At 31.4% G+C, this 22120-nt stretch overlaps 1 protein-coding gene across 4 annotated transcripts in view; it reads left to right on the top strand.

The window, feature by feature from the left end:
- Positions 1-22120, top strand: part of LOC105257484 (cyclic GMP-binding protein C) — a 60508-nt gene that overhangs the window by 17022 nt on the left and 21366 nt on the right. The gene's annotated exons all lie outside the window — the stretch shown is intronic.

Raw genomic sequence — 22120 nt, 5'->3', positions numbered from 1 at the left:
AGCTGATTTTATAAAAAAAAATCTGCAACGTACAAATATGTATATACATGTACAATAATGTTTTTAGGTGATAATTTTATCAGGAAGAGAGAAAGAGAAAGAGACAAATGTGAGGAAAAAATTTATAAATCTATAATTAAAATCTTAAATTTCTAAATCTATAATAATAATATATGGGTAATTATATAGTTTGAAAAAGCTGTTTTTATAAAAAAAATCTGCAACGTACAAATATGTATGTACATGTACACATATGTGCGTCTAAAAGTAATTTTTCGAAAACGTGGATTTTTTAGCGGCCATTTTATTTGAGATTTGTAATCTGTTCATTGTATTTTCTCCATTCTTACATTATCACATGCGTCATACGTGATTAAAATTTAAATAATTTTTATGTTCGCAAGTGACGTTTTGTCCTTGCAAAAAGCTTATCAGTTTATGTAATTGATAGTTGACCTGTTTATGTCATCAATAATGGATATGTTATTGCAATTGAGATATGTATCCTTTTAAGGAAAGATAAACAAGAAAAGACAATTTGACAAGTTCAATGCCTTTCTCATAAGATACTGAAAAAGCAAATAAATTTGAATAAATTAAAATGTTAGATATATTAATAAATAATTTATAAAAAGATAAAAATAAATTTTATATTTATAAATTTATTTTTTGTATAAAACATCACTTTGATTCTAACTAATTCTAACTAATATTTGAATAAATAAAAATTAAATTAGAAATATAATATAAATTTCTATAATATAAATTTCAAGAAATCGTTATTTATACGAGAAAATATAATTGAATATTTGACAGTATATTTTGGCTTATTCATGATATATTTATTCCATTTATTCTGTTGTTTTTACTGTTAAAGAATTGTTTCATGATATGAATTGACGATTTGATAAATTCCTGAAAATTTGCTATTATAATGGCCGCAATTAACGAAATAACTAGAATGTCGATTAGCGCGAATATGCGTAATATGTGAAAATATGCATGTATGTATTGTACATATGTGTATTAAAAACTGCTCTTCATCTCTCCAACTATATGCGTTATATAAATGCAACTTCGAGATAGCGAATGAGCACAGTAAACCATTACACGTTGATCAATATGTTTCACGTGCCGTAAACAAAACGCCCGCGTTTGCCTACATATTTTTAGAGCAAATTTTTTTCACCGTTCAAGGGCGAGATCCGAAAATAAATTGTTAAAGAATTTCTCCATACGCGTTGTGCGCTCTCTAGCTTATTTGCACAATTTTTTCGCAGGCAAATAAAATGCGTAAATTAAACGAGGACGAGAAATAAGATTTTTCTTTTCATTAAAATTAATATTGCTGCAATTATTTTTTAAATTAATAATTCTACCTTAATTATTGCATATATCTCTGTTTCTGTCGCTTATGAAATTATGTACATATCTATATAAATTCACATAGTTATATATTTCTATTAGTAAAATCAGTTATGTGTCAACCATATTTAATAATGTAATCTCCTTTATTTGCTTGAATAATTTGAGATATCTTGTGCTAATTTTGTATGTTTATTGTGTTATCGTTAATAGCGTCATAAATGTATTCTAGTAGCCAAAACGAAACTTTCGCGATGAACTTCTGCGAGGATTGAAATTTCTTTGTCGTTTATAGATAATACACGCGGATAACGATGTGCGTATTTTATGATAGTTGGTAGGTAGATAAGTAAAATGTTTTTATCTGCGACACGTCAGGAAGCAAATATGAGAATTAGCCTTACTAGTGCCAGCCGTGAGATCGGTAGAGCAACAATAGACCAACAAATGTGGATGTTGGATATGTCTGTCCCCTTTGTAGAGAAATTCCATTATTCACACATACATGATCGTTGTGCTAAAGACTTTTCAACGAAATATATGGCACGACGTTGCTTGACGTTTTTAACATGATATATAAGCCACGAAGCTTCCTAGCTTGCTATATTTTTGCAGCAAAAATTCTAAACTATTCCGACTTTGATAATAAAGTAGAACTTGAAAAAAGAAAGTTAAAAAAATAAAATTAATTAAATCATAATACATTGAAATTCGTCTCGATAATAAATTTAACAATTGTTATATTATTATGAATAGAGTGAAATTTATCTATTCTTCTAATACATTTAAAACGTGTATGTGTGTGTGTATTGTGTGATATAGATTATAAAATTTTATTAAGATATATTTGATTATCATTGATATTTTAAGATTAATATTAGAACGTTTTTCTTCTTTCTAGAATTAAATGTTACATAATTTTAATAAAATAAAACAATCAAAATAAAGAAAAAAAGGTCGCATACATATTTGTATGGAAACTTTATATTTAAAAAAATAAATAAAAGAATTTCATTATCGCGCTTTTCCGTGTCATTACAACCGTATTTTTCAAATTATTGCATTTCTAGACTCGGACGAATCATTTAGGAAGCTAGCAGACTTCTAAATTCGTCGGGCAATAATGGGAGATGAACTTTGCGTGCTACGATATTCTCGATTTAGATCCGACATTGGTGATTCGGACGGGCCAAGGCGACGGTGGTCGTTAATGCCTAAATGAATTTGTATTTAAATTGCCGTACAACCAAAGTACATCGCTGTTGAAGCAAATTTATTGCTGTCAATTCTTCACTCTATCTACAGTCCGACCTCTGGTCCGACTTTTAGTAAAATTTGCATCAGATCTAACGAGACGAATTATACTGAAATTATATGCAGTTATTTTACAGAAATATAAAATACGACGCGATTCAATAGAAGGATATATTGATTTATATTTTATATTTTATTCAGCAAATTCTTCTTTCTTTTTAATCATATTTAAAATTTCAATTTTATTACGACGCAATAATTCGATGAATTTCTTATTGTTAACGCTATTTTAGTAACTGTATACAAACTGATAAAATTGTTTAACCAATCTGTAAGTATATAAATATATTCTTAATCTTTTGTGATAATGATTTAAAATGTTTAACTCGATATGATTTGAATATATTCCAAATTGTAAGAAAATTAAATTAAAAATGCGAATAACAATATTTCTTTCACACTCACAAGATGTAATATCGTATTTGTTCATATTTTATTATCTCAGCTATATTATTATCACATCTAGAAAAACATATATTTAAAAAGGAAAAAAGAATATTATATCTCAATATCGTATTTATTTTAAAAATTATAAAAAAATAATAATTTCATCGGTTTTCATAGAAAGTTACTGAAATAGCTAACAAAGTTATTATTACATTTTGAACTCGTAGTAATTGGATCAAAATGCTTTCGCGTCGGGCACAACAGAGTTTCTCATACTCTGTGCAACAACTAGTAATTTATAACGGCAATCAACAATGTCGCACGACTCGCACGTGACATATATAGACGAGCGTTTTGCCAAGCGTCATGCTTTTGCAATTAAATGCACGAAAGAGCCGTATCTCCTCCGCTTTGCCGTGTCGCGCTGCAATTGAATATATCGGTATTTTTTCCCTTCTGTAAAATTTTCCACATCATGCCACCGAGCGTATCGTGTATCCCCCCCCAGGCATATCGATTATTGTCATTTAGCAAGAGGCGAGCGAATTCTGGAGAACACATACGCATCGATAGATTCCCAATCGCACAATACGGCCGTTTCCTCTTCCGCGTATTGCCAATAAATTAACATTATTTATGGATTCTTCCCCTTTCTCTTCCCCTCTCCTCTCCGCGCGAAAATTGACGTGTGGGTTACGCGATGGAAAACCCTGTTACATTATGTTTCTTTTTTTTTTTCATGATTATTGCGATGCATCGCCAGACGTGTAAAGATAAAGAGGCGCTGCAGGAATGTGAAATCTGTATGATAATAAAAGATCAGCGCAAGTTTAATGATGACGCGGAAACTGGCGATCAGCTGTTCCTTTCGAGAAACGAAACTTGATGGGAAGTATCTTTTACTACTAGAAATTGGCTTCGCCTAAATGTCTCGAAACTGATGTCACGCGGAAATATTTGGCGCCGATCTTTATTCGTGAATCATATTGCCATCATCTTTATTCGTGAATCATATTGTGTATTCGCGTGTTGATCGGAAAGAAATCCCAGTCGCAATATGCTTGGGGATAAATTAGGTCAACCGCCACAAGTTTTTCTATAGGATTCCCCTCTTCTTTGCGGTTGTCAACATTGTTCGCATTCTCCTCTTTCACGAAATAATATCCTAAGGTTTCACAGGCTTTGATATTAAGGTTAATCTGCTTGGTCTAGTTTTCTCCCAGGTTTTCTACCAGGCATTCGATTTTCTCACGGGGTAACACATTAGCTGAAAGTAAATATCCCACATGTTGAAAGCGGACTTTCTACGTTTTTAAATTTCTTCCTATGTTTTTCTCGCGAATGAATATGCGCGATAATTATGCCTTTTATCCTTGATTGTATTTACTTTCGAATTTGATTTAAAATTATTGATTAAATCTCTCTGATTTATTTTTATTTAAAAAAATCTCTTTTATTTATAGTACAAGTCATGATTTTGACAACAAAAATCTCTTTTATTTAAAGTACAAGTCATGATTTTGACAACATCGATTATCTTTCTATCGGAATCGAACGTCTACTTTAAAACGATTACTCGTTCCTGTGTTTGTTTCTCATTTTCCTATTTTCTTTACAATTTATTTTCTTGTAATATAATTCTGATATAATTTTCGATATATTATATGATATAATTCTCTTTTAATACAAAGATAACATCGGTTCTCTTCATTCGATATTTTCTTATCTTAATATTTTCAGAAGCGGTCATGAACCTAAGATTACGTCTACTATTGCTTCTTAATATCGTTATAAAGATATGCTCTACAGAGATGAATCAATGTTATCACAGTGACATTAAAAATATATTAGATAACCTCTATTTTTTTCGTTGTAGAAATAATATTTTATGATGATTTATTACGTTTTGATTTAACGTATCCGTTTTGACGTTGTGAAACGACTTTACAAACAATAGGTCATTCGCTTTTCATCAAAGTTATTTTTATAGACATTTGACAACAGGAGAAAATACATATTAATTATTAAAATTAAATGTACATAAAAATTGAATCATGTATCGATTGTAATATATAATTAAGCTTTATATCATTAATAATATACAAACATTAACTCCCTACTGATGCCCGAGTTAAGATCAGTGGGAAGGCTGTGTCGCGCTAATGTAATGTATGTATGACTCAGGCTATGACATCCGGCTGTACCAGAAACATTTTGCCGTAATAACGTCCGCTTTAGCGCGGCATCACATCACTTCATGGGCTCCGCAGGTCAATAATCGCTCTAGAAAGAGAACCCGCGTTCGTCCATCTCGCTATTAATATCGTTTCGTGCTTGTAGCCTTCTCTCGTTCGCGTTGATCTTTACGATGCAACGTTCATATTTGATTTTACGAGGAACAGAAACCAGCTCGAAGGAGGAACAAACCGGCTAATACTAGTTAAACATACATCATTGTGAAATTTTCGGAACGATCTATGAACGGTAATTTAGTCGTGATTTATACAGGGTATCAGGACAATCTCTTCCCAAAAAAAAGCCCCCCAAAAATATGTAATGTATGTATTGTTAATTGCAAGTTACATATTTTTTCTTTGAAACAATTATGTTTTCTTTTACAATTGATTCCTCTCATTTTGTACATAAAAGTATTAAGGTAAGATAATCAAAAAATGAGTATTTTACTAGATATTTTATGTAAAATTAAAAGATTATTTTAAGCCTCATAACTCGAAAAGTACTCGATGAAAAAATACTTTACTATAGTGTTTTGAAAGCTCTCGAGGTATGCTACAAGAGCTACAAGAGCTTTTTTTGGGAAAGAGATTGCCCTGTATATGAAGTATATATATGGATGAATTCCGAAAGAATATTAATTGATCAATTTATTAATAATTATTATTAATAAAAAAAACTTTTAGTTTTCGTTTTCCACGAACGATTAACGAAAAAATCTGTCCGATTTGACAACTTATATTTTGTGTAACTATTTGTTTCTTAGACATTCTTATAATGTGTAAAATGCAAATACAATTGTATCGTGTATTGCAAAACGATTGAACTGTGTACGAGTGATTTATCGCGACGTGTGATTATTGATGTTTTCGCTCGATATCATTTTCAAGAATTATTTTTTTCATCGTCTACATCGCAGTGATGACGATGTTTTGAAGGCGAAAAGTCGAAGCGAATAATTTGTGAGCTTTATTGCTGGATATTAAAGAGGAAGCGAAAGAGAAGGACAGAGAATTGGAGTGCAACGAACTGTCATTCTTGCTATGGGATGGCCTTTGCGCCCTGCACTTATCGTGCGATATCAAAAGGCACTAACAGACATGTGTGCACAGCTGATAAACGAGCAAATTACAACTCTGTATTCTCGTTGGATTGCAACGGTGCACTTTGCGGTTGAATCCATCGATCTTAACTGAATCGAATGCAATATGTACGTTAATCAAAGAAATGAATGTAACAACCGAGTATTTGCCCGAGCAGGTCATAAATCGAAATTGCTTTTTCAGAAATGAAAATAAACAAAGTTACAAAGATTCGAGGAAATAAACATAAAAATATTAAAGTGTATTAATAAAATATAAAAAAATGTGATTCATATTGAATTATCTAAATATATGAAACATAATTATATTTTATATATATAAAATAATTGAATTAATATCCTTATGAAGTTTTATTCCGTAGCTTATTTTTTAGTCAATTTGCTGCATTTTATTCTTGAAATTTAATTTCAGATTTTATTGCGAAAATATTTAATATCAAAAGCTTAACATTATCATGACAAATAATAAACTGTTATTATATATTTTTTTCATAGAAAAAAATTTCAAACTGACAATGATGATGATAATGAAGTACGATAATTATAATAGCGTTTTATTGCAAATATAGTTATATAGCGCGAACTATTAGAGTATATACAAAAGAATCGAATTTTTTTACAAATCTTTAGACTAGAGACATGAGATTCGTAAGAGAAACACGATTTGGACGTCAGTTATCGTTATTCGTTTGATTCTTGTCAATTGTATGGCGTACAATAATACAAAGCGCGAAAGAAGATACGAAGCCAAACTGAATATGACGCAAATCCAACGTCGATGTCGCGTGAGGTTTCATCGGGATTGCGTTATGTGTCGGATTAATTAAACATCTGTCTTCAGTCCCCTCGGTTTTAATTTCTGGTTGTGTTAGTAATATCGCTTTTATTTAGTTCGTGACCTTATTACATCACGATTTATAGATTACGGTACCTATCGAAATACGTGCGTAATCGTTTTTTCGCGTGACCATATTATATCTCGTATAAGTCGAGTGTTTATAAAATAATAAGAAAGATACGACGAAGATTTAAAAATGTGTATTTTAAAGATATTAATATTCAGATATCTATTACTGTTATTTTATAGCCTAAGAAATTAAGATATTAATTTTCAGATATTTATTGCTATTATTTTATAGCCTAAGAAATTAGTTAATTTTAGATAAAAAATTCTATTATTTAAAATAAAATATATTTTTTAACACAAGAAAAAAAGGAAGAAATTTTAGTATCATAAAATTTTTAGTAATATATTAATCAAAATTAAGAATTAAGAAAAAGACATTTTTATTTTTTTATTCTCAAGTTTTGTTGGTCAAATTAAATCCGAATGCATTTAATGGCAGTGATCTTTTAATTTTTTTTTTACGCGATGAAATATGATAATATATCAAGATATTTAATCGACTGGCATTTAATTATCTACTAACCTAATAATCACTCCGAAATTAAATTTGCACAAGTGAATAATAATCGCTCGAGTCTATAATCGACGAATTCATTATCGATTATGTAATAATCGACATTTAAAACATTTAAAAATACACAGAAAGTATTTAATCGCAGATACAATTTTTTTTTTAATACGCAGTCGCGCGTCTTTAAAAGTGTACAGGTAAATGGTCAATTGAGTTTTATCGATTACGGACGCTTTTTATCGCAGCACACGTTGAAACTTCGATCCGCATTTCTTTTTGCCGTTGAAGCGGAAGATCAGCTTCCGCGCGCGCAGATGTTGCAGCGCTGCAGCGCGGCAACGATAGTATTATCGTCGTTGCCTCGTCGCAGATAACCCATGGCATAGATAGCGGGTGCCACGCGGTAATTTTTCTCACGTTATATTTATTCCGGGCTCCTTGACGCCAGTCGTTCTCGAGAAGACGCGCGGATTCGCCGCGAAGTGATGGTGCATTATATTAGTGACAGTGTAAACGCATCCGGAAAACAAAAGGGCAATACAGAGGGCGAGATCCGAGCAAATTTAATATTTCATAAATAGGTAATATATTCGTTCATCAATGCTTCCTAAAGGCTACATCTGATTTCAAGAAAATAAGAGACGTTAGTTATTATTAAATTCCATATTTTCCCTTACAAGTGTTATTTAATTCTGATTATAGTTTATATTCTTTACTTTTGCCCTTCTAAGGAGGATATTAAATTAGTTAGATGCCAGTTAATTTTAATTGATCCTTATAGAAACACTTTTAACAGAATAGAGAACGAGATTTGATACTTTCTCTAATCTATATATTAAATGTTTTTCAAATATATTATAATATAAAACTACAATAATAATATGAGACATTTAAAATTATGTGAATGTTATGTAATTACATAAATTATGCAAATGCCAACAAGTTATGTAATAACTCACTCTTCAATGATAATAAATGATAAATTAAAAACAATTAAAAAATTAGTAAATTAAAAATGTTATCAAGAAAATTGTAATTTTTAATAATTTATTGGTAATAATTATTATTTATTCTAATTTAGCGTTGAATTTTATTTAAAACATTGTTTTATCAAAAACATTAAATATTAATTAGAGTACGTATAATTTCTGGCCATAATTTATTAAAAATATTTTGCAAATTTTCAACTAAAACAATTGATTACTATTTCTTATTTATGTTGAATTGACAATAGGAGCGAAGATAATGATTTAAAATAGAATGCGTATCTAATCGCAGGATGCACGCACACGCGTTTTAATATGATTACTGCAAATAGCATATGCAAGACACATTACTTAAAGTGGAATATTTAACTAGTGGAATATTTGTCGTTTTTAAAATTGCTGAAAATATGTTTTACAAAAGAACATGTTCAAATTAAGTACATCGCGTTTCTCCAACGTAATTTCACAAATTTATGCAAAAAGAGTTATATATCGTTGCTACGCACAAATAAAACTTGAGATATTGCTAGTTCCTTTCTTATTTATTAAAAAAAATTATTTTATTATTTTTTCGAATATGAATTTCCTTTTCTATTCATATTCGCGCACAAGTTTTATGAAGAGTATCCTTTATCTTAATGATTACCTAAATGTAAATGCAGTGGATAAAATTTGAATATGTTATTTTTTTAGGAGATAATTAAGAAAAAATATAGAAAATTTTCATATTTATTCATTTCAACAAAATATAATATTTACCAATTTTTTCGTAACATAATTAATAAATAAACTTTATAGAAGTTTCTTATCATTGACATAATTTTAAAGATATAAATGGAGATATCGTTAAAAAAATCTCTTTATTTATCTCATTCTATTTTAATTTAGAGTCATCGGATTAAGTCACATAAAAATCACATAAAAATCGAATGTCAGCTCTATATCATTTCAGATCATATCAGTAAATGTGATTTTTAGATAGGATTAGAAAACTCGCTCGTATGTCAAAGGCTTAAGATGGATAACTGTCTCATGTAATATGCAATTTACCGACAATATGGCGAACGAGATGAATAAAATTGACGCGTAGACACAAGCACAGTTGAGATTAAAAAGTAAGATGCAGTAATCTCGTAAATTGTCATATTCATTATACCTTTCAACTCGCACTTTCCAAGTTACATAATTGTAAGTGCGATAAAAAATTTCCCAGCGACGCACATATTGATTTAGTGTGAGAGACACGCGGCATTTACACGTGTCGCAAGATATCGCTTCTACGACGGAAGTAGAAAAAAAAAAGTTGAGCCGGGGATTGTGCGAGGCTTGCAATAATTTAGTAATCGGATCTGCGATATTCGCATTCAAACTACTCGTATGTCGCAATCGATTTCACACAGCGAGATTTTTATATTGCTGTTGCTATGTAAAAGGAATCACATTGCATCATGAATATTAAATGATAAATTCATTTACGTAAAAGCATTACCTTTAAATATAATTTTTTTTAAGATATTAATTTACTATAAGGGATAGAAAATTTCAAATAGAAATTATGTTTAAATTAGTATCTTTTTTTTATAGATTTGGATTCAGCAAATTTTATCACGATGCTCAAGATGTAAGCAAATTAAATTTTTTTCTCTCTTTACAAAATCTTTATTTTTAAAGAAGGGAAATTCCATAATGCAATATGCTGTATGAAAACATTCTCTTATCGCTCTTAATAACATCTTAAATAGAGCTTCTCTTTCCAATAAATATGTATGTTATATATAAGTGTGCATACACACATACGTGTAGACACACACACACACATATATATATATATATATATATATATATATATTTATATATATATATGTATATACAGGATGTTTCTTAATAAGTGCGAAAAATTTTAGAAGATGATTCTTTGCAACTCCTATTCAATTTTTTATCAGAACTTTTTAATGTTTATACAAAAAATTTAATTTTCGACAAAGAATCATCTTCTAAAATTTTTCGTACTTATTAAGAAACATCCTGTATATTCGCAGAATAAACTGAACGATTCTAAGATGAGCAAAATTGAATAATCGCTTCGTATTAATTTTTATAAATCATACATGAATAAAAAATATAGATGTATCTCTTCTTTTTTACAATGTCTCTTTTCCGATGTCTCTTTTCCGATGACATTGGCAAGAAACAATTACGTACAACCGCACGTGACGAAAAATACCGATACGTTTGCTGATATCTCGTTCCCCTCGGCTATTAGTAATTAGGCCCAACGGCCATCGTAAAGACCGGCAGGTGGATAGTAGAGACTCTAATCAGGGTCACGAAATAACATCAATAAGGTTGGGGTCAATGTCATGTTTTTACTAAAACCGGAAATATTTATGGCAGGAAATAAATTTAATTTGAATAGTATTTGAAATAAATCATAAACAAATGACATGAATGAAAAATAAACAGACTTAAACATCTTATCTAAGTTATTTGAATGAAATAATGCATATTTATTTATTTTAATGCAGTTTTATACCTGATTGTCACAACTTAAAATAGAAAATATTTAATAAATACGAATTTTAGATGAAAAATAAACTTTTATTTTCGTCTAAAATATTATACATTGCCATAATTTTACTATCAAAATGGTTCTTTTTTTCTTTGTGTTTTTTACGTGCAATTTTACATATAAATACAGCGTATTTATTAAATATTTTCTTTTTTAAATTGTGACAATCAGATATAAAACTGCATTAAAATAAATAAATATGCATTATTTTATTCAAATAACTTAGATAAGATGATTAACATCAAAAAATAATCTCGCAGAGAAATGAAGTATTGGTTGGATTCCAATTTTTTCGTCTCACATTTGCCACCCATTTTGCTCTTCGTTCTTTATCGCGTGGAAAAATTTTCATTACATATCCTTTTTCAGTTGAATTATTACAATTTAATGCGGAACAACTAGGCATGTTTATAATTTTAAAATTACAATAAAATTTTTTATTTAGTAAAAACATGACACCAATCAAAATTGGACGTTATTTCGTGACTCTGATTAGAGGGTCTTTAATAATTAGCAGTAATGTTGGAAGCAGCTATATCAATTCCCGAAATTATATCAAAAAACAAATAATATCTTTTTAAGTGATTTCCTCTAAAAAAAATATCAAATCATTTTCTAACGTATTAAAAAAATAATATTAATATTTTGAGTATCTCTATAAAAAATGACCCAAATAAAAATAAAAATTATTTTATGAAACTACACCTGCAATTTTCGCAACGGGATTTAGCCTCGCACAATTATTATTTCAATATGTTTTTTTTTATAAAGATCGTATCTATCTATCTATCTATCTATCTATCTATATATATATATATATATATATATATATATATATATATATATATACACATACACAGAGTGTCTCAAAACTCATAATGAATCTTTCAAAGACAGATTCCTAGGATCATTTGGAGACGATGTTTCCTCAGCGAAAATGTCAATGAAGGCCATCATTTTTTGCATGTTCTCGATTTTTGTCATCATATATCTTTGCAATTAAGTCTTAAATTAAAACTCAACTAAAGTAAACTCTATTTAAAATTAATCAAAGAATGTGATTTTGTTAATATTTTATTTCTACAAAGCTTAGTTTACGAAAAACCCCTTATTTCCAATCACTTATAATTCGAAAATTAGTGCCTCGACATTTTCGTTCGAACAAAAATCGTCTTCAGATGATCCCAGGAATCTGCTTTGAAAGATGACGGAAGATAACTGGGACACCCTATTATATATATATATGTGTGTGTGTGTGTGTGTGTGTGTGTGTGTGTGTGTGTGTGTGTGTGTGTGTGTGTGTGTGTTTTATAATTGTGTATGTGTGTGTGTATGTATTTCTAATTTAATCTTGGATATATATATATATATATATATATATATATATATATATATATATATATATGCGAGATTAAATAGAGGACTCTAGTGGATAGAACATACACGTGTTCATACAGAACGACGAATAGATCAGCATCGGGTGCGCCGCGTCGCGTCGCGTCGGCCGAGTTACGACGAAGGTGGTATGGCGCGAGGTATCGAGCGGCAACGGCGGAGGCGGGGGCGGCGGCGGCGGTAGCGTCGCCGTCGCTCGGAGAGAGAAACGCGCGCGCTGATCGACGGTGGCGGCAGTATCGGCTAGAGACACGGTACGTCCGGGTCGTCGTCTCGTCTCTCGCATCTCGTCGCGCCGCGTGCGTGTCGACGGTTAGCTCTCGGGCTCTCGGTTTCGATCGGGAGATCGCGTGTATCGTCGTCGGTGCGGCGCGCCAATTGTCGCGCGTGTTAGATACGTGGAAGGATAATATCGACGGAGAGGGAGCATTAACCCCCGATAACCTCGAGAGGCAACGGACTCGCGCGCTGAATCGATCGATCGGCGATTTCGGTACATTCCGCTGCCTTCAATCGAATCCGGTCCCCGAACACGGATTTCCCCCCCGGCGCCGATGACGTGAAACGTCAACGTCGATGGAGATGTGGTATGAGAAGACTTAAATATCTTTAGTATTTATATGTATACGTTGAGGTACGTGGGACAGTTGGATTGGACCGAGCGTGCTTTTCAAATCGGGTAGCCTTGTTTCATAAGTGAATTTCATAGACGGAGTATTTTTGTTACGGCAACGAGTGGACGCCTATGTTTATGTATAAGAAATGGAACGCTTTAAATATTCCTAGAAAGAGATCGTGTTCGCCGCGAAAGAGAGGGAAATCGAGAAACGATTCTTGGATGTTGTTCGATAAATTTATACGCTTCGACGCAGAAAAAGAGGATTTTATTGCTTTTAAATAATTATTATCAGTCGCTAAATTTCGAATCGCACGCATTCGCCAGAGAAATTTGGGAGATATTATTTTGATGATAAATATGACTGAGTGTGGAATATTAGAGCGAAATAACGAGAGAAACGATCTGATTTCCACCGGAAAGATAATACCCTTGTTATCCGTGGAATAACGTGCTTTTCTAAGAAAATTTCTCTTCTTCTAATTATTTATATTATTTTATATAATGAGATCGCTGCGTCGAAGTAGATCTTTCAACGAACAGACTTCAAATATCCTTTAACGCTCATTTTATCAAGGGACTATGTATGATCGACTGGAAAATAAAAAAAGGCCTCCGACAAGGTATCGATACTACGTTTAATATCGGTTAATGTATCTACGTCATAACATCTAATATCACGTATCGATACCCTCTTCTGCATCGACAGGTAAAAAAAAATATATCGAAGATATTAAAAGAAACGCATTTGATCTCATTAAACGGAGAGATAACGAAAGGGATTATTAAGCGTAGGAGCAGCATATATCCTCGAAGAGATCTCTCGATCGATTTCTAATCACTGAGAGTACTCTCGAACAACGATAACTTGAGCTTTGGAAAACGACTTTCCGAAGCAGAGCGTAAGAGAAAGAGGGAGATAGACGAGGAGAGAATCGATAAGTGCACGAGCTTTGTGCTTTCTTGTCGTTAGTACGCAGTTCGCGACGAGTGCTTCGCCCTTTCCTGGTTTGTTGGCCTGGCAACCGCGTGGCGATACCTTAAGTAAGGGCGCCGACGTAGTCCCTCACCCCCGACGACGTAGCGTCCGTTTTCCTCGTCCAACGAGACAGTCGATTCGCGGAGGGTACGTCGAGAAAAGTCGGCAGGTCGTCAGCTGATCGAGATCCCTCGAATCAAAACGAAGGAAGGAATAGAAGACGAGGACAAAGGCGTTGATCCTTACTCTGGATCCTTGAAAAACGCAACCCGAGCTGGACTGGTTCGAAAATTTTCTTCAAATCATCGACGTAGATCTCTAGAAAGTTACAAGAATTCTATTGTCAAGATAGATCTCTCGTAGGATATTTTAAGCGATCAATCTAAATCTTGTCGATCTAGGACATCGATTATTTGTAAATCGTGGAATACGATTAGAATCAAAGCAAGTTCAATTTTGATCTCCATGCGATTTTGTACGTTCCACGAAACTAAAGGCAAGTTGAAGACCAAAGTTGCTGATCTTAAAAATAATCACTTCGAGAAAGAGAAAAACAATCGCGGGAGTGATCTACGAGGAAGTTTTATTATCGTAAAAGAAGAGACAAAAATCTGAAGAAGAATTCTCCTTTGGAAAGAAAGACTTCTGCGAATTCGAGGGATACCTTGAAAAAGAGGGTGTGCGAAGGGTGCATGGGAGAGGTGCACAATCCTCTCAGAGAACCCATAATGCTTTGCTTCGTTCAGGGATTCTATACAAAGGATGACTCGAAGCCGCGGAGAAGTAAAAGGTAAATGAAACATGTACATAACAATTAATATCTCGAGATTGCTCAAGAATAAGTCTTTTTAAATGTTTCGTGCAAAATAATTAAAATTCTCGCTCGATTACATATGATATACGTCCGATTAATTTATCATCATTTGATTTTCTACCTCTGCCATGATTAAATAAATCGGGAATAAATAATAAATTCGTACATAAATATACATATAAATATGATATAGCGTTTATATTTGTAATATATATATTTTGTTACTTGTTTGATTGCAAAGAGTTATTAACATCCAAAATTGGCTCGGCAGTAATCAATCAGGTATCTAATTAATTAAATATTCGCTGAGTTATGACAATTTAAATGCAATGATAGTATTCGATTGAATTATTTATTATTATCAAATAGTCCTGCCAATATCCTGCAATTTATGCATATCTGGATGTTTTACATATTTGCGTAATTACATTTTTCGTACTTTATAAATTCCCTCTCAATATATATTTTATATAAAAATATAATTTATAATCAATATATATGTTATTTTTGTAAAATGACGAGATGTCTCATTATTATATCGATAAAATATTGAGTGAAAGAGACTGCGACATTAATTAGATCTCTTAATTTTAACATAATTGTGATTTAATTAACCATAGTGAATTTTATACAATACGCAAACTTTGTTCACAACGATGCTGCTGAAAACATCAAAGCGATAAATACAAAATAGAAAGAAATTTAAATTCTTGTTCGCGGATTAAAATGCAGAATATACACAAATTCCACGAATTTTAATATTAATTCAAATTATTTTTTTTTTCACGCGAATTATAAGGGAAATTTCGCTAGTATTACGTATTTTAGATACATGTCACTGTGATAAATGGGGAACCACCGATATATGTGCCTCTGATATATCTCCTCCTGGGCTAAATACGGATGCGAGGGAAAGATTTATCGAAGGAAGGTCGTACTAGTGCCTTATCGCGCAAGAGTTAATAAAATCGAAAGAGAGAGAGAGAGAGAAGAGAATTTTTTCTTTCAGCTAGTGGCGCGTATATCGTCATATTTAGGTCACTGACGTTGCAAGCGTCGCTAACAACTGGCATACCTTGTATATGAAGATGAGAGAAGAGACTAATGCTCGATGCGATGAAAGATCGACCGCGATTCCGGCCACACGTGTCTCTCCCCACCTCTCTCTCATTTTCTACGTCTTTGACTATGAAATATATTAAGAAATGTACGGCCAAGAATCACTCTACGAAGGCATCTGCCAATTTGCGTAGGATTTCGCTCAATGAGAAATTATTCTTTCATCATCATTTCTCGGGAAGATTTGAAGAAATGGGGCAGATTAAGATATTAATTAAAATACTGAAAAATATTAAAATATTAATTAAAATACTGAAAAAAATGTTGATATTTTGAATTTTAATTGAAATCAATTTTTCACTAATCATGATTTTTCGTTTTGACCAATTGAGAGTTTAACCTTCTGCGAGAAAGAATGTTTTCGGAATAAATAATCTTTTTCGGGATATAATTAAAATCGAACGAATTTTAATTTGCCAGGATTCGAATTTCATTTTTAATATTTCACGAGGAATATCGATCAAGTTAGAGTTGAAAAATATTTCATCAAGATTCAGGGTTTCTCTCTCCTATGATTTATCTCATAATTTCAATAGTCAAAAGTTTCTTTTTTTTTAATTTCGTAAACGCATTAACATCTTCGTTTTATCTGCATTTAACGGATACGAAAGATTTTTATCAAGCATCACACGGTATTTAATTAGTCGGTAATTAATCGTGTGTTCTTTACGATTATTATTTATTTGCGTAATAACGTGTGAAATTTACGGACGCAAACAAGACGTTTAAAAAGTCTGACACAAGGATTCAGGTGAAAAAAAGGCGAAAATATAGCGAGTGTGCGTCGGTGCGATCGACAAAAAATCTCGCGTGACGCACATTACAACGTTACATGATCGGCAACGAGTAAGAATAGTATCGCGAACTCTTAATTAATCGCAGGAAACGTGGAAAAATAATAACGTTGCGATATTCTAGCTACGGATTCGTCGGCGCATTTTCGCTTCGCTGTCGCGAAGAAACGAACGCTTCTAATTTCGAGACGATTCGAGAGGAAATAGTCCGCTCCTGTGCGTCAAACTATCCACACGTGTCGAATAATAATACGATGATCTAGCGTTGATCTAGCAACGATCTTCTAATTGATACAATTGGCCCGATCGTGAGTAATTGCAAATGCATCATCATTTTATCGAGCTACAAGATACGCTAATTATTTTCCGTTTAACCAATCTATACACAATCAGTCTCTATCAAATCTGTGCCGATATTTTATATGCGCGACATTTTTTTTTATTTTTTTAAATTTTCAATTGAATTTCTTTTTATTAAAACTCATGCCTGATGATTAAGCGATAATTTCGAATTAATATTCCGTCAAATCTCGCTTGAAAGAATTTTCTATTTATTACATCAAAGATTATAACAAGTCAGAAAATTTTTACATTTAAGTAATTTTTATATTTAAGTTCCATTTTCAGCATATTTTATTTTTCTGACATGTCTAATCATAGAATTGTACTATTTTAAGACACGCTCTGTTCCGAATTGCACTGTGTATGTGTATGTGTATGTTCACCATAGATGAACGTATTTATTTTATATACGATCGAATCTCGCACGCTGGTCGTTACCCGAAATAGCGTACGGTAGTTTCGATGTGAACGGGGTTTTCGTCATTTGGACCGTTATGGTTACGCGGCAGTTGACGATTCCCAGGCCTGGTATGTTCATTAAGAACGATTACTTTAATATAAAGCGCCGCGATACTTTTATTCACTCGGTATTGTATCGGCGCAAATAGCGAAAAATTTGTACGCATTCGAGTTGTAGAAATTTTTTCATTGGCTATAAAAATTAAAATTAAATGTAGAGTTACATTTGAAATTACACTTGTTACATTCAAACAAATGTAAGATATTTTACATATAACGAGAGAAAATTAATTAATCCTAAGAAAATAAATAGCTAATCTATGAGATGCAATTTTGAATTTGTTTAAATAGGTCTCTCGATATAAATTTATTTATGATTATATTTCATTAGCATTTTTTATTCATTCTCATCACAAGAAGTTTTATTTTTTATAATATATAACTCAATTATAAATGCTCTAATTTCCTTCTATTTTTTGTCTATTATATATTTTATTGAAGAGCATCGATTATCATTCCTCTCTTATCGTTTTCTAGTTTAAGGATGTTTTGTTTATATATAATCCCAGCAAAAAGTAGCTGAAAATCAATATTGACAAATATATTCACTTTTGGTGTATTTTGAGTATGAGAAATTGCGTGGAATATTACAATTTGATCTTAGCTACAGTGGAGAGATGTATTTTTTAATATTTATTGCGTTTTTACTTAAATATTCCGAATTTGTGTGTTAATCGAAATGATTAACTTTTGGCAGAGAATTTCGCCTTGTGACAGATACATGGCTAACTTTATTGAATTATATTTAATATCTTTTTAACCAGTTAGTACTTGTATAATATTATTTGACCAAATATTTCCTCTGTATCTAAACTTTTGCAAATTTTAAACAAATTCTGAATATTATTTCCATGTGTTTTTGTCATTTGAATCAACGTGGTTATACGTTTCCCATAAGAACACATGTTAATTCGGTGCAAATTAAATTTCTTATAACTTGTGAACGCTTTAATGAATCGATTTAAAAATTGTACTGAAGATTCTAAACATATTTAAGGATGACAATTTTCATTAAATTCTCAATATTTTGAAAATAGATACAAAACATCCTTAAATAACGATTTTTTTATATTAAATTTATTATCAGAATTTCTTTCTTTATATAAATAAAATTTAACAAAATCTTTTGAAAAAAGATATAAGAATAAAAATTAGTTTATAATTGTTTTGTCAGTTTCGTCAATGTAACATATCTTTTTTTTATTGTAACATAATTTAAATCTCGATTAACACTAACTTATTATTAGTTTTGCCAATTTTATCATTAACTATTATTACATTGTGTCAGGTAAACGATTTAACACACGTTAATCCAGTGCAAATTAAAATCCTTATAACTTGTGAACGCTTTAATTCACAATCGATTTCAAAATTGTACTGAACATTCTAAACATATGTAAGGACATTCTGTACAATTTTCATTAAATTCTCAATATTTTGAAAATAGGTACAAAACATCCTTAAATTCGACAATCTCCCCGTTTTTCTTTGACACGTGCGACACGTGCGACTTTCTCTCCCCTTTCGAAACTTTCTTCTCTTTCTTTTCATATACTAATTCAATTCACGCGACGACTCACAGGAAAATTGCCGTAATTCTCACAATCGCGAGTTCTTCATCCGCGGGTCATCATACGCGATGCTGCGGGTGCGCGGGTTCCTAGGGTTAATCAGCGTCGACGGTCTCGAGGCACACACATACACATGTGTACAGAAAGAGGAGGAGTACCGCTAAGTTCTCTTTTCTCGGTTCGTAGAACGACGACCTCGCGTGGCTCGCTCGTCGGCGAGTGGCGGTAGCAGCTGCCGTCGTCGGCTCATTTTCACAGCGTTCACGTGGCTCGCTCTCTGTTATTCCGTCCCGGCCTCGTCTTCTATACCGCGATCGCCGTAACTCTCGCGCTCCACATCGCTTCATTCACAACGCGCGTCGGCGTGTCATAATCACTGCGGCCGCGGCCGCTCGAATCTTAAGTCGATGTAAGAATGTCGCCGAGCAAGATCTGAAATGTAAATGTTAATCGAAGTTAATTTATTTTATTTAGAGAAGTAAAGGTTTTCCTATACACAGAAAAATGTATACTGTATTCAAGTAAATGTTGTTTTAAGTCACAAATCAACATCACAAGTTTGTTTTAAGTATATCCGCAAATATATCATAAGTTCATCATAAACATGAAATTTAATTGAGTATTTTCTGAATTCTAGTACGTACAGTATTTTAGTCAAGAATGTTAGAGTAAAATAAAAATTTGGTTTGTTTACTATATAGAGTTGAAATAAGTTTGATTAATATAAAATAAGTATAAATTAAGTATTGAAATAAGTTTGATTAGTATAAAATAATAAGTATAAATTTAAGGATGTTTTGTATCTATTTCCAAAATATTGAGAATTTAATGAAAATTGTAGAAAATGTTCTTACATATGTTTAGAATCTTCAGTACAATTTTTAAATCGATTCACAAATTATAAGAATTTTAATTTGCACCGAATTAACATGTGTTCTTATAGAAAACGTATAACCGATTATATACGTCGATTCAAATGACAAAAACACATGGAAATAATAGTATTATATATATATAAGTATGATTTTTCTTTGATACAATTTTACAATATTCTTGAAGAGAAAATAAATTCTTTTGATGATAATCAGATTTTCTAACACTTGTGATGAGTATATTTTTAAGTCTACTTATCAAGAATATATTCTTTGTTGAAGAACTATTATTCTATAAAAGAGAAATAAACTGAATAATTGTTTTTCTTGGCAGTAGAATGATATTTTTCTCTGCGTACCGGGAAAGAGAGATTTTAAATATTCATAAAAACTGAATTTTCGTAGAAGGATGCCAGGAATTTTCGTAAGGAATTTGTTCTAATCTTTTTCATTCGCTTGAAGGAATTGTGTTGGAGAATTTATATTTTAATATCAATAACTTTTATTCGTGAAAGAACTTGCGATAGAATAATGACAAACAAGCAGCTAGAGTATCGTGGAAGAATTACAAAGTTTTATTGTAGAAATTTCTATAAACGTTGGATTTAACATGCAAATTTAAATTGAAATCAAACTTGATGCAAAAGTTCATTTAAGGCAGTGGAGAGCAACTTGTGAACTTAAGTGATTATTAAAGTTATCTTTTTATTTAACTGCAACATACACAACTGAATTTTCTCTGAAATTTTTATCACTTCTATCTATAACTCCATCATTGGCGGAGGCGAATATTAATTTCGCGCGCGCGCCAATATTCTAATTGAATGCGTAGCCGCAAACCTGAATCAATAAAATTAAACCTGATAACGCGAATCGATTTCTCTTTCTCTCTACAGCAATGTTACGCAATAATTGCGCGGCATTGGGAGAAATCAGATTCAATCTGACCTCATAATGCGTGTTTCCAGTGAAGTCGGTGATCTAGGTGTACTTGCGTTCATGATTTAATAGTTCACTTATCATTAAAGGGATATTTTTAAATGGTGGATGATCAGAATTGAAAATTGTTGGCGATCGTTGTGACATTGAAACAAAGAATTTTACGAAAAATTCGTATTTAATTAAAAATGTAATATAAAATCTGCGAAAATTATAGTAATATATTTACATTTGTTCCACAGCTATTAATTTTTCATAACAAGCGAAAAATTTAATTAATTTATCAATTAATTTAAATAATTTAAATTATATTTGTTTCTATATATACAAAAAAATAAAAAAAATATATAAATATAATATATAAGGTAACAATAGTTTAAAAAAAAAATTCGAAAAATAGAATAAAATTTTTCACGTGGAATTTTGTACAACGCGTTATCGTCACCACACTATCGGCACATGCGCCTGCATTTCCTATAATCGGGAATGTCTAGTGACAGAGATATCAGAAAATATTCGAGGCTATGATAAAATGATGCCACGTGTTATGAGAATAAAAATGTCTGTATTGTATATAAATCCATACGCATAAAAAGCAGAATTTTAGTAGCTATATTATACTATCTTTTTTGAAACTGAAACAAATCATATGTAATATTTCACATATTCATAATTTTTTTAATGCAGGTAAATTTTATCAATAAAATCTTTGAAAAATTTCAACTGAATTACTAGATAAATTGTATTTTAACAGATAAAATAAAATAAGATTTTAACAAAAACT

The sequence above is a fragment of the Camponotus floridanus genome, unplaced genomic scaffold (assembly GCF_003227725.1).
Source record: "Camponotus floridanus strain SB8 unplaced genomic scaffold, Cflo_v7.5 scaffold56, whole genome shotgun sequence".
Lineage (NCBI taxonomy): Eukaryota > Metazoa > Arthropoda > Insecta > Hymenoptera > Formicidae > Camponotus > Camponotus floridanus.
The sequence above is the reverse complement of the archived record's forward strand: the minus strand, read 5'-3'. Positions and strand labels throughout refer to the sequence as shown.